Source organism: Ambystoma mexicanum, chromosome 3q (genome assembly GCF_040938575.1).
Source record: "Ambystoma mexicanum isolate Mex_15411 chromosome 3q, UKY_AmexF1_1, whole genome shotgun sequence".
NCBI classification, from domain to species: Eukaryota; Metazoa; Chordata; class Amphibia; order Caudata; family Ambystomatidae; genus Ambystoma; species Ambystoma mexicanum.
In genome coordinates, this window is record NC_090926.1 from 406,786,691 (window position 1) to 406,800,607 (window position 13,917).

The 13,917-nt window shown below is 53.2% G+C and overlaps 1 protein-coding gene across 3 annotated transcripts in view; it reads right to left on the bottom strand.

The window, feature by feature from the left end:
- The window catches only part of CANX (calnexin), a 745,024-nt gene that overhangs the window by 214,988 nt on the left and 516,119 nt on the right, over window positions 1–13,917 (bottom strand). The window lies entirely within an intron of this gene.

Genomic DNA, 13,917 nt, shown 5'->3' on the forward strand with positions numbered 1-13,917 from the left:
AATTGTCCCCAATCAAAATGATAGTCCCTAAGCTTCTTTACATCTTCGTAAATGTCCCGATCTGGCCTGGGAAACAATACTTCAGGAACCTACACTCCGCATGTGCTCAATTCCTATGGCACTGCGGTGCGGTTCGCAAGAAGTGGCAACTCATAGCTCTTCCATACGAGAAAGGGGGCTTCATGGCCCCTGACCTCACTCGATACTGGATAGCTGCACAAGCCCAGCACGCCACACACTGGTATGCACACTCTGACCCACCCCCCCTCATGTGAAACTCGAGAAGCTAGTAAACATTCTGTCCCTAATCCCTCATCACTCTTACCGCACTGACGCCCCTGCTGACCCCGTGGCCGCCACAACCGAGGCATGGAGACTACTGCAGTCCCATCCAGACCAGCATCCATACTACAAGTGGCTGCCCATCTGGCGGTTCCCGGACCTCAGCCCTACACACGACAGACTCCTCATGCAACACTGGCATGCTCTTGGCTATAGGGCACTGTCTGACCTATACCCCGATGGGAAATTCATCACCCCAAAGACCTGGCGTCCTGGTCACTCTGGCTCGGCACTGGAACTACTGCAGTATTTCAGGATTAGAGCAGCGGCTCGCGCCATGTGGCCCTCCTATCCTGACAAACCCCGACTCGCCTGCAATCCACTTCATAACTAACTCAGTCGGTGCTAAGGGCATAATATCATCAGTGTATAAAATGCTGCTGGAAAAATTGGAAGATGCATCCCTGAATACACCTGAAGCGTGGAGCGCTGACCTGGGACTGACTATAACTGACGATATGTGGGGTAGGATGTGCGTACACACACGCAACATCTCCCTCAGCGCCAGATTCAGGTGTATGTAATATAAGCTCTTGAACCAGCTATACTACACGCCGCACATGGTGGAGAGATTTGCACACAGCCAGGCGCATACCTGCCCAAGGTGTAAATCCTTGGAGGCAGACCACATGCACATGTTCTGGTCTTGAGAGGCGCTGGGCTCATACTGCAAAGCCATCATGGAAGCCCTCTCCGAGATAATTGGGATCCAGATCACTTCTGACCCACGGGCCGCACTGTTTGGGCTTTGGGACAGAGACGGGATGAGAAAGGCATCCAAGTTCTTGAATACTGCAACCATGGTGGCAAATAAATGTATATTACAGCACTGGAAGCACCCACCTCCCCCCCCCCATTCGAGATGTGGCTGAAGGCCCTCACCTGGTCTCAGTCGTGTGAGGTGGACTACATCAAAACCCTCCCCACGTCCTCACCCCAAAAATGTTTGGACTGAATTTTGCAGCTATCTGAACAGTAAAGACGATATTGAACTGCTTTCTCCCCGCCCCCTGTAGACTCAGACCCTGGTGTCTCCGGTATGAACTGCTTTCTCCCCGCCCCCTGTAGACTCAGACCCTGGTGTCTCCGGTAATGTGCTGAACTAGGGGAGCGGCTGCCTGCCCTCAGTAGAAAAAGGAACAAGTTACTTACCTGTAACTGTTGTTCTCCAGCATGGGTCTGGCATGGATTCACATGCTCATGAATATTCCCCGTCGTCAGGCTGGGAATCCTCGGTAAAGAAAAAACCAGTATCAGTTTCGTTTCTGATCTGTCTTTCGTAGCAATAACCAATCACTGGTCTCTGAGTCATACTGACCAGAGCCAATGACTGCCCTCTACCTAAGCACCGCCTCTGGCAGCCATCTTCAGATTTGGAAGCACGTGAAGTGGCAGTATGACCAAGTGAAGAGCCGCAGAGGGGTAGGCGGGAGGGTTCGCATGTGAATGCTGGAGAACAACAGTTACAGGTAAGTAACTTGTTCCTTCTCCAGCATGGGGTCTGGCATGGATTCACATGCTCATGAATAAAGAATACATAGCAGTACACGCATGCACAACCACGGGAGGTGGCAAAGGCTCAACATTAAGCATTACATCAAACCCAACATTAAGCATCTTACCTCCTCACCAGGCTCACCTCAGGCGAACAGGTTGCGCAGCACTGCTTGGCCGACCCTGCACTCCTCCCTGGAATCCCGATCAACGCAGTAGAATTTCGTGAAGGTGTGCGTCGACCTCCACGTAGCAGCCCTGCATATGTCCAGCAGGGGCACACCAGAAAGGAACGCCGTGGTGGCTGCGATCGCTCTGGTGGAATGGGCTCTCGGACGGCCAGGCAGCGGTCGGTTTGCCAACCGATGACAGTACATGATACAGCCGGAGAGCCATCTGGAAATGAAAGCCTTCGAGAGAGCCTTCCCCTGATTGACAGGTCCAAAATTCACAAAGAGTTGTGACGTCTTCCGAAAACACTTTGTGCGGTCCACGTAGAACTTCAGCGCTCTAGCCACATACAGCGAGTGCAAAGTCCTCTCAGCCGGCGACGAAGGCGACGGGAAGAACACAGGCAACACCAAGGGTTCGTTGAGATGGAAGTCCGACGGTACCTTGGGCATGAAGGAGGGGTGCGTCCTGAGCACTACCCTCGTGTCGTGAAAAGTCAAGTACGGGGCCTTGCAGGAAAGGGCCTGGATCTCTCCCACCCGTCGTGCGGAGGTGATGGCCACAAGAAACGCTGTTTTCCACGACAGAAACTTCAACGGGGCCGAGTGCAGAGGCTCGAACGGAGGTCCCATGAGCTTGGTCAGCACCACGTTGAGCTCCCACGCCGGGGCCGGAGCCTTCACCGGCGGGAACGATCTGAACAGTCCCTTCATGAAATCTTTCACCAGACGATGAGACCACAAGGACGTCCGGCCCGTGGTTCTGGTGTATCGGGAGATCGCAGCAAGATGAATCTTGATGGACGCGTGTGCCAGTCCAGCTTTGGCCAGCGTCAGCAGGTACAGCAGTACGTGGGGAGCCGTAATCCGTAGAGGGTTAATCTTCTGTGCGTGGCACCAGACAGAGAATTTCTTCCATTTGTGTCCGTAGCATTTAAGAGTCGAGGACGCCCTGGCCATTGCAAGAACCTCTCTGCAGTCGGCCGGTATGTCGTATCCTCCAAACTCTAGCGCTGCAGGAGCCAGGCCTGCAAGTTCAGCGATTTCAGGTCGTGGTGGAGGATGGCGCCTCCTTCCCTGGAGAGCAGATCCGCGTCCACCGGCAGCTTGATTGGCGGGGACGCTGATAAGTCCAGAAGGTCCGGGAACCATAACTGCCTCGGCCACGCAGGTGCGACGAGGATCATCCTGCACCGTGACCTCTTGAGCTGGTTGACGAGCCGGATTAGCAGTGGCAACGGAGGGAACGCGTAGAGGAACAGGCCCTCCCAGGGGAACGAGAAAGCATCGCCCATGCTCCTCGCCTGGGGAACCTGCTGGCGAACCTCCGGCACTTGGAGTTCGTCACCGTCGCGAACAGGTCGATCTGGGGTGGCGATCCACTAGATCCTGCCGTAGTTCCCACTCGTGGCACGAGCGCAGCTCCCTGCTGAGTGAGTCGGCGATGGTGTTTTTTATCCCTGCCAGATGAAACGGCACCAGAAACATCCCTTGGGCGACGGCCCAATGCCACAGGTCCTGCGCCTCCTTGGACAGTGCTGGGGACCTGGTTCCACCCGGTTTCCTGATGTAAAACATGGTGGTGGTGTTGTCGGTGAAGATCCTCACCACTTTGCCCTTGAGGGATGGAAGGAAGGACCTGAGGGCCCAGAACACTGCACGGAGCTCCAGGACGTTGATATGGAGGGACTTCTCCGTCGGGAGCCAAAGGGCTCTCGCGTGCAGATTTTCGGTGTGCGCTCCCCCACCCTTCCAGGGAGGCATCCGTGGTCACTGTCTCCTGGTGGTCTGGGGTCTGGACGTCCATGCCCGCCGTCAGATGCGCGCGGGTGCCCCACCACCGGACCGCTCGGCGGAAACTCTCGTCGAGTGTGATCCTCTCCTCGAAGCCGCCCGTCGTTTGGATCCAGCGCGCGTCCAGGAACTCCTGTAACGGGCGCATCCGGAGCCTGCACATGGGAATGAGGTAGATGCAAGAAGACATCATTCCGAGGAGGGACTTCATGGACCTCACCTTGGCCGCGTCGGAAACCAACATCCGCTGTACCTTGCCCAGGATGGACGGGATGGGGAGGCCAGAAGGGACACTGTCGAGCTTCGCTCCCAGAAACAGTGCGTTTTGCGCGGGTACCAGGTGGGACTTGGCGTAGTTCACAGAGAATCCCAGGTCCGTGAGAAGTTGGACGGTCCTTGCCGTGTGCTCCACGGCGAGCTCCCTCGTCTTGGCTCGGATGAGCCAGTCGTCCAGGTAGGGGTAGACGTGGATCCCCTCGTGGCGCAGCTGCGCCGCCACCGGTGCAAGGCACTTGGTAAATACCCTGGGTGCCGACCGTAGTCCGAAGGGGAGGGCTTTGAACTGGTAGTGACGCCCTTGGACCACAAACCTGAGGAATTTTCGGTGCCCCTTTAGGATGGGAATATGGAAGAAGGCATCCTCCAAATCCAACGACGACAGGAAGTCTCCTTCCTCCAGCTGACCCAGGACGTGCTGGAGGGTGACCATCCAGAACTTCTGCGCCTTGATGAACTTGTTCAGACGTCGCAGGTCTAGGATGGGGCGCCATCCTCCCGTCTTCTTCACGAGGAAGTACCTCGAGTAAACTCCGGAGCCCCGAAGCCTCTTTGGGACGAGTTCGATGGCGCCCTTCCAGAGCATAGCCTTTACCTCCAGGAGAAGCCGAGGGACATGAAGCTCTTTCCTGGCCACGGGGGGGGACGCGCGGGCACCTTCTTTGAAACTCGAGCGCGTGGCCCCGGGCTAAGGCGTCCAGCACCCAACGGTCGGTGGAGATGGACTCCCACACGCTGACGAAGCTCGCCAGCCGGCCTCCCACCGGGGTGCTTCGGTGGGGGCTCGACCCCACGGCCGGTTCAATCCTGTTTCGACGAGGCTTTGCCGCCTTGACCTCCTTGGCGACCACGGCGGGGTCCGCCAGACTTGCCTCGTCCTCTGTAGGCCTCCTGAGACGACGAGCGGGCTGCTTGACGGTAGGTGGAGAAACCGCCGCCGGAACCTTTGGAGGCGCCCTTGCCTCCGCTGCTCCGAAAGGGCGTCCGCCGTTGCTGTAGAACCCCAAGGGCCCGGGCCGTCTCAGTGTCCGCTTTAATGGCCTGAAGGGAATCGTCCACTGTTTTCCCAAACAGGTTGTTCCCATCCAACGGCATGTCCAGGACTCTGGTCTGTACGTCTTGACGGAAGTCCGTAGCCTTGAGCCATCCACGCCGCCTAAGGCACACGCCGTTGCCCAACTGGCGAAATCCAGTGTCGGCGATGTCCGTCGCAATAGTGATGGCGTGGTCCGACGCCACCTCACCTTCCTGTAGGATCTCCAGGGCATCCGCCCTCTTGTCGTCCAGTAGGCAGTCCAGCAGGGGAGCCAGTTTGTACCATAGCTCCCTGTCGTAGCGGGCCACGATAGCCAAGGCGTTGGCCGCTTTAATCGTCGTCGCTGCAGACGAGATGACCCTGCGTCCCATAGCGTCCAATTTCTTTCCCTCGCCGTCCGGTGGGGAAGTCGATGTGGAGGCCGCACCCCCCCCCCCGCTTTCTTCCTGGCCGCCGCGGAGACGACAGAGTCCGGGGTAGGCTGCGCCCGGAGGCACAGGGGGGCCGCGTCCGGGACCCGGTACTTCTTCTCGTACCGGTCTCTTCTAGCTGGCATCGTGGAAGGGTTCTTGAGGAGGGTGAGGCCCTCATCCCAAATGTCATCCAGTAGAGGCACCGCGAGGACCGTCTTCCTCTTGGCCTCGCGCCGTTGATAAAGGAATCTTTCCTTTTTCTTCTCCTCAGGGCAGAGTTGGAAAAGCTCGGATGCCCTGGCGATGGAGTGGAACGATCCAATCTCGTCGGGCGGAGAAGCCCTGGTGGGAGGTGACGGTAGATCCTCGTCGTATACCTCGTCGTCCGTACCCGTCGCTGCCGTGTCAGTCCCCGTATCATCCCCTCGGGTGGACAGGGAGGAGGGCTGGACGGGTCGCGACGGCTGAAAAGGAGGTGGAGGGTGAATCCTTTTCTTGGGCGGGGGAACACCAGAAGGTCCCGGTTCAGGATCCCCCGACGGGAGAGGTTCCTCCGTCGGCAACGGTAGTCTCGTCCTTATCTCTAAGCATAAGGACTGTATAGCCCACAAAATGGCCGCCGAGTTGTCTTGCGGCGCTGGCAGAGGGGAATCCGACGGGCGATCAGGGGCCCCGTCGGTACCCTCGACGATGTCGTCGTCACCTGCGTCGGGATCCATCCCGACGGGCCGGTCTTCATCCACGCCAAGGCCGTAGCTTAAGACCTCGATCAGCTCTTCCTCCGAGGTTGGAGCCGAATCTACGACGCCCTGCCCCCCCTTTTTCTTCCCCGCCGGGGATTTCACGGGGGTCCTATCGATGGGCACAAAAGAGGACTCCCTCCGAGGTGGCAGGGAGACTCTGAGCCCCGAGGTCGCCACCACTGGTGTAGCCTCCACAGGCTGAGCCAGGGCCGCCGCGACAGTATCGATAGAGGGCTTGGCCGGATGGATTAAGGCCTTCACCACCTTAGGTGTGCTCACCGCCTGATCCTTGAGGGGGGGGGGGAACACTGCCTCGCTCCCCCTCCGATGGGGCCTTCAAGCTCGACGGGGGCCTCTCCAGGAGCTTCGCCGGGTGCTCGCCCTTCCTCTTACCCGACCCAGAGCGTTGGCTCGTGGCTGAAGGTGCCGGGGAGGGTGCGCCCTGCCTGGCGCCCGTAGAGCCCGACCGTTCGGCGCTCCCGGTGCCAGCAGACTTGCAGTGCTTGGCCTTGTGTTGGACCCCCGTCGCCGGGGTGTCCTCAAAGGTCTTAGAAGACCGCTCGGATTTCTTCCTCTTCTTCTCGCCTGACGGGCTCTTCCCTTCCAGCCAGTTGGCGAGGCGTTGGTGGCGGTCCTTCATGGTCCGCTCCGACATATTGCCGCAAAACGCACAGTCCTTCTCCACGTGCGTCTTGTCCTCATGTAAGCAGTAGAGACAAAAGGAGTGTTCGTCCTCCTTAAAGACGTTCTGCAGCTGGCATCCAGGGCAGACCCTGAACAGCTTTCCGGGCGTCGAGCTTCCCTTCTCCTGGGCCATGTCCGGGCCTGAGAAGCTTCTGGAGTCCTCCAAAACGTAGCTCAACGAAATCTTCACCCTTGAGGGGCGCAGACGAATCCGACACGGGTCCCCGTTGATCGGATGGAGAGTCGGTGGAGCTTGAGGCTCTTATGACCGGAAAAAACGAAGTTTTTGAGAAAAAACGTGAAAAAATAGCACTAACGCTCGAGAGCAATAGCACGAGGATCCCAACACATGAACGTGCGGTAAAAATCTGAAGATGGCTGCCAGAGGCGGTGCTTAGGTAGAGGGCAGTCATTGGCTGTGGTCAGTATGACGCAGAGACCAGTGATTGGTTATTGCTACGAAAGACAGATCAGAAACGAAACTGATACTGGTTTTTTCTTTACCGAGGATTCCCAGCCTGACGACGGGGAATGAGCATGTGAATCCATGCCAGACCCCATGCTGGAGAATCACCTGTATGTAATGACTTGTGTAAATATGCTACAGCTTCTATGTTGCTTTAATATTGTACTGTATGGTGTACCTGCTCTTGCCTCATGCCAATAAAGAAAAGTAAAAAAAAAAGAAATTCTTTAGATTTCTGATAAGGTTTAAATGCCTTTTCTTGTGAGACGTCTTAGTTACTTACCTGTAACTGCATTTCTCCATCATTGGTCTTTCATAGATTCAAATGTTTGAATATTCCCAGTCGTCAGACTGGGAATCCTCAGTGATAAAAATTAATTAAAATGTTTTAATATACACCCCTTCTCCCCTAGAGAATGCATGTAGATACTCCATTGTGGATTATGAGCCACTCCATTGTGTAGTCCCACCACCTCACTTTGGTCCTTTATGGCCCAAACCAATGAGGTGGCAGGGCTTAAGCTCCACCCCAGGCAGCCATCTTCAGATTTTGAACCGTAGGAACTACTGTATGATGGGTGCTGAGCATAGGCACAGCCTCTCAGGGGAGATGGGTGGGCGCATGTGAATCTATGAAAGATACCAATGCTGGAGAAATACAGTTACAGGTAAGTAACTAAGACTTCTCCAGCATTGGATCCTTCATAGATTCAGATGTGTGAATAGAATATCAAGCAGTTAAAGCATTAACAATATTTCTGACAAACCTTTACCATGCGGCAACACAAAGGTTCCATACTCAGGGAAAGGCGGAAGAATAGGCTTGTCCTACCTTATTCAAAGAGGTGGCGGAGCACTGCCTATCCAACAGCAGATTCTTTGTTGGCATCTTCTGCTAAGCAGTAGTGTTTAGCGAACGTGTGCAGAGTGTTCCACGTAGCGGCTCTGCAGATCTGCAGATGTCCTTCAAGGGAACCCCCGCGTGAAACGCTACTAATGCCTCCCTTCCTCTGGTGGAGTGTGCTGAAGGCGGTTTGGAGAGGGGGGGGGGGAGGTGGAATCGTCCTTCAATTGACAATGGGTAATGCATAACGGGACCCATCTTGCCAGACTTTGTTTGGAGATATGTTATCCTCTTGTGCGGCCCGCAAAGGCAATGAACAGTGTTAGATAATCGGAACTCTAGTTCTCTGCAAGTAAAATTTCAAAACCCTAGTCCCATCTAGGGAATGTAAAGCTCTTTCCACCTCCGAGATATATGGTTCCGGAAGAAAGATGGTAGAACAATGCGCTCTGAGTGTAATTTCTGATAAGACCTTGGGTAGAAATGTTGGGTGTGTCTTCAAAATGACAGTCTTGCTGAAACAATGTAAAAGGAGGTTCTGAAGACCAGGCTTGTAATTCACTGATCCTCCTGGCCGAAGTCATGGCTATCGGGAAAGCTGTTTTCCAAGATAAGAATTTTATTTCACATTGTGAATGGGTTCGAAATGGGGGGGGGGGTCCATGAGAGCCGTTAGCACAGTATTCAGACTCCAGGAAAGAACTGATGAGGGTTTAGGAGGATAAGTACGCGTCAACCCTTTCAGGAAGATCTTGATGGCCAGAAGAGAGTAATGACTGCGCTTCTGGAGTAGTGTATGCGGATATGGCCGACAGGTGAACTTTGATGGAGGATAGGGAGAGACCTGCCTTAGCAAAATGTAATAAGTAAGGTAGTATCTGTTCTACTAAAGCTGTAAGTGGGTTAATTGCTCACTTAATTGCTTAGAGAAGCTGGACCATTTTCACACGTAGGTGATCCTTGAGGGGGCTCTAGATGCCCGGATTATGTCCCCAGCAGTCCGCCGGAAGGTTCAAGTTCATGTGTTTGCACTGCTCAGGAACCAGGCTTTGAGGAAAGGCTCGCTGGGTCGTGGTGGAGGACTTTGTGGTTCTGTTGAGTCAAGATGCATTGATGAGCCTGGAGGCGAATTGGAGGCCACAGGCATAGATGTTGCAGAGTCTGGTACCAGATCTGTCGCGCCCAGTTCAGCACCATTAGGATCATGGAGCAATCCTGCTCCTTCATTCTGCGCAGAACTCTGGCTATGACTGGAATGGGGGCAAGGCATAAAGGAACTTCCCAGTCCACCAAGAATGCATCTTCTGCCGAATGATGTTCCGGGTACCTTGAGGTGAATGCTTGACATTTCCTGTTGATCCTGGTGGCAATAAGGTCAATCTGTGGCTGGCCCCATACAGAGAAACTGTCGTGCTTCCTTTTTGTCCAGCTCCCATTCGTGTGATGAAGCATCCTCCCTGCTCAGTTTGTCCGCTAAGACATTGTCCACTCCGGAAGATGTTCCGCCCTGATCTGGACTTTGTGGTGCAAGGCCCATGACCATAGTAGTTGAGCTGCCTGAGATAAGATCCGACTTCGTGCCTCCTTGCTGGTTTGTGTAGTGATGGGGGGTTAAATTGTCTGTCTGGATGGTTAAGACTAGAGCCCATCTTATCACCCTGAGCTCTAGGACATTAATGTGGAGCTGTGATTCTTGGTCAGACTAAGCCCCCTTTTTTTTGAAGGTCCGCCAAGTGTTCCCCCAGCCCCCCCATTCCCGAAAGGGGAAGAGAAGAGAGGATGTTGGTGCCTGGAATGGCATCCCTTGGAGCAGGTCCCGCAGGATGTCCCACCATCGAAGTGCCTTGTGCACTGCCATCGGTATCTGGGCTACATCTTCCCATGAACCCTTGGCTTGTTTCCATTGGTGGTCCAGGGCCTTCTGGATCGGTCTCATGCAAAGTCTGCAGTTTGATATGAGAAATATACATGAGGACATCATGCCCAGGAGGGATTTGAAAGAGCGTACCGTGGTCGTCTCTTTCTAGCAACAATCATGTTGATCAGAGGATGGCTGTTATTCTGTCTGCCGATGGCCTTACCTTGGGAATGGTGGTGTCGAACTCGGCTCCCAGAAAAATAACCTTGCTGGGTACTGGGCAGGATTTTACACTGTTTACCCAAAAACCTAACTCTTTTAGGAGTTTTATCGTTTTTGACACTGCCAATTGAGCTTGACTGAGGAGTTTGCCCTCATCAACCAGTCGTCCAAAAATGGGAAGACCTCCGTTCCCAACCTTCTGAGGTTCGCTGCTACGGGCGCCAGACACTTGGTGAATACCCTAGGTGCCAATTTTAGCGCGCACGGGAGTACCCGAAATTGAAAATTTCGGTCTCCTCTAGCGAATCTGAGGAACTGTGTGGGCAGGATGAATTGGAATGTGGAAGTATGCATCTTCTAAGTCCAAAGTTGCTAGGAAGTAGTTTCTGTTCAGCCACGGTAAGACGCCTTGCAGGGATATCATTTTGAATTTGATGCATTTGATGTATTTGTTGAGTGCCCTTAAGACCAATATGTGCCTCCATTGACCGTTTTTCTTTTTGATTAGAAAGAAGCGGAAGTAGAAACCATTTCCTTTCTGGGAATATGGGACTGGCTCTATAGCTGCTTTGTGCAGTATCTTTAGAACTTCTGCCATGACGTTCTGCAGCATGTGAACTTTGTGAGGGGTGGGGGCAAGGGATGGAGGATGGTCTAGGAATTCTATGGTGTGACCCTGCAAACCACCTGTAACAGCCACTTGTCTGATATCGAATTCCAGCGTTGAAATAAATTGGCTTAACCCCCCCGCCTCAGGTGTTTGGCATAGAGGGGGAAGAATCGAATGGTCAGTTCTATTTGTTCTGGGACTTTCCTTAGGAAGAGCCGCGCCTTCCTCTCTGGGAATACCTGTTGGCGGATTGATATCTGTTGCCTTGCAATGCGTTACCTTGTGACTGGACCATAGGAGGAATGTGTGTATCCTCCCGTCTTTTGACGCTGCACCTTGAAAGGGCCGACAGGACCTGCAGTCTTTATATTTATCCTTCAAAAAACTGATGGCTCGAGCTGCATCTGTGTCCATTTTAATTCCTTTAAGGTGGTCATCTATCTTCTTGCCAAATAAGTCTCGCCCATCAAAGCGCATGTCCAAAATTTGTGCGTGCACCTCAGGCCTGAAATTCGTGGCCTTCATCCATGCCCGTCTCCTTAACACTGTGCTGTGGGCCATTTGTCTGAAACCTGATTCAGACACATCAACAGCTGCGATCAATCATGTGGTCTGAAGTGGCTTCTCCATCTGCAATGATGGTCCTGGCATCCTCCTGTATATCTGCTGGTAGATGTTTGGTCAGCTTGGACATGCAAAGCCAAAGCTTGTGGTCAAACCTGGCTGTCATGGCTAATGTGTTGCCTGCTCGGATAGTGAGAGATGCTGAGGAAGACTTTCTACCCATGGCTTCCAGCTTACAACCTTCCTCGTCTGGTGGTGCCGACAATGGTGATAGGTTGGCTAATTTCTTTCGAGCCACTACTGGGATGACTGAATCTGGCTTCGTATGACCCCTTAAAGTGGAGCCGAGTCAGGTGCCTTGTACTTCTTTTCAGGCCTTGAGACTAAAGCAGGTGTAGAAAAGGGTTTGGCCAGTATCTTCGACCCAGACTCCCATATGGTGTTGAGAAGCGGAACGGTGGTAACTGTACTTCTGCGTTTGTCCCTGTGCTCGTAGAGCACAGACTTCATTTCTTCCGCAAGAGACTTGTATTTTGAACAAGTCCACAGCTTTTCCAACAATAGTATGAAACGATACCAAATCATCTGGAGGTGACGCATCACCTGGTGAGTCTTTCTTCCTGGGTTTCTCAACAATATAGTCATCCCATTTGCTGGGAGCATCCGGTTCCTGCGTAACCTCTCCTTCCTCCGGATCCGAATAATCCCTGAACAGGTCCTCTTGCCAATCAGATACTGACACAGATGAAGGTACGGAGTTGGGTCTCGAACTGGTGATCGAGATGTATGAGGTGATGCTGTAGAGGGGACTCTTGTCGGTGAAGCACTGAATGTTCTGCTCTGCTCCTGGATCTACGTGGAGGCCTCTTTTCTGTGGTCTACTCCTGGAAAGGGAGTGTCTGGGTGTGCTATGCCGAGGTGAGGCATCCCTCAGGGGGGGGGGGGGGGTGAAGCTCCTTAGGTACAGAAGACCTATTCTGCCGCTCTTGGCGCCTGTTAAACTCCGATTCTTTGCATCGATGCCATGAGCACCGGGTCATAAGGATCAGCCATGTCCCCGGAATCCGGTTGCTAAGGAGGGCTGTTTTTCTTAGGATTGAGGAAAGGTTGCTCACCAGGCATTTCCATGTCCGAGAACTCCTCCTGCAGAATGACACCAGGAAGTTCCGTCATCTTTTAAAGGGGACAGTTGTGCTCCAACTGGCTCAGGTGTAACTGGAATTGGAGACACTGGTCCCAAAGACTTGTGAAGACTGCTCACATTGGATTTATCGGCCATGTCTGCGAATGGAGTTGTGGGCTCTATTTCTTCAGAAGACACAGAATTCTTTGGAATCGATGGTACTCGCTGACGATGGCTTAGTCGACGATGGTTTCGTCGACGAAGACAGTTGACCCGTGGACGAGAGCTTCGACAAGGATTTTGTCGTGGACGATGAGGTTTGGCATGTTGTCGCTGGCGACGGTTTCGTCGACGAAGAAGTTGACCGATGGAGAGCTTCGACAATGATTTTGTTGTGGACGATGAGGTTTGGCACGTTGTCGCTGACTGTGGCTTAGTCGACAGTGCGTCCCTGATTTTGCTGCCGCTCGTGGACGGCTGCCCACCCCTGTTTTTTTTTAAAACACCTCCTTATCTTTCGAGGTGATTTTCTCTTCAGGATGACGTGTTTTGTGGTGTCCTGGGTCCAAGGGAGGCATAGAAGTGGCTTCCAACTTTCTTTTAGCCTTGAGAGGGAGGGGAACTCCTTTCCACCGACGAGGCCCTTTTAGAAGTTTGTCTCTCAGATGGTACACTATACAGGTGCTGTTTTGGCAGACTGGTCATCAGAGGACAGACCTTTGGCTGCTAGGTGTAACAGAAGTCTGTCTGTCTTGCAGGGTTTTGGTGGAGAAAGTCCTGCAAACGTCACATTTGTTGATATCATGTGGATATAAGCAGTACATACAGTGGTCATGTAGATCCTTCATGTAGACCAGTTTCTTTCTGCACCTTGTGCAGTCCCTGAACAGGGAAGGCTTCTTGGCAGGCTGAAGCTCAGCCATGTTGAGGAGAACTTTCACTCGACGAAAAAGTACCAACAAAAACATTTCTCTGAATAGCAAGCCCCTGAGGAGGGGAACACAGTAGAATATATTAGAAAATATATACTACACACCAAAGGTGAAAAGAATTTTGAAAGCTCAGAGCTGGAGGATGCCTTCTGTCTGATAGGCTGCAGTGAAAAATCAGAAGATGGCTGCCTTGGGCGGAGCTTAAGCCCTGCCATCTCATTGGTTGGGGCCATAAAGGACCAAAGTGAGGTGGAGGAACTACACAATGGAGTGGCTCATAAGCCACAATGGAGTATCTACATGCATTCTCTAGGGGAGAAGGGATGTATATTAAAAAAGGTTATAA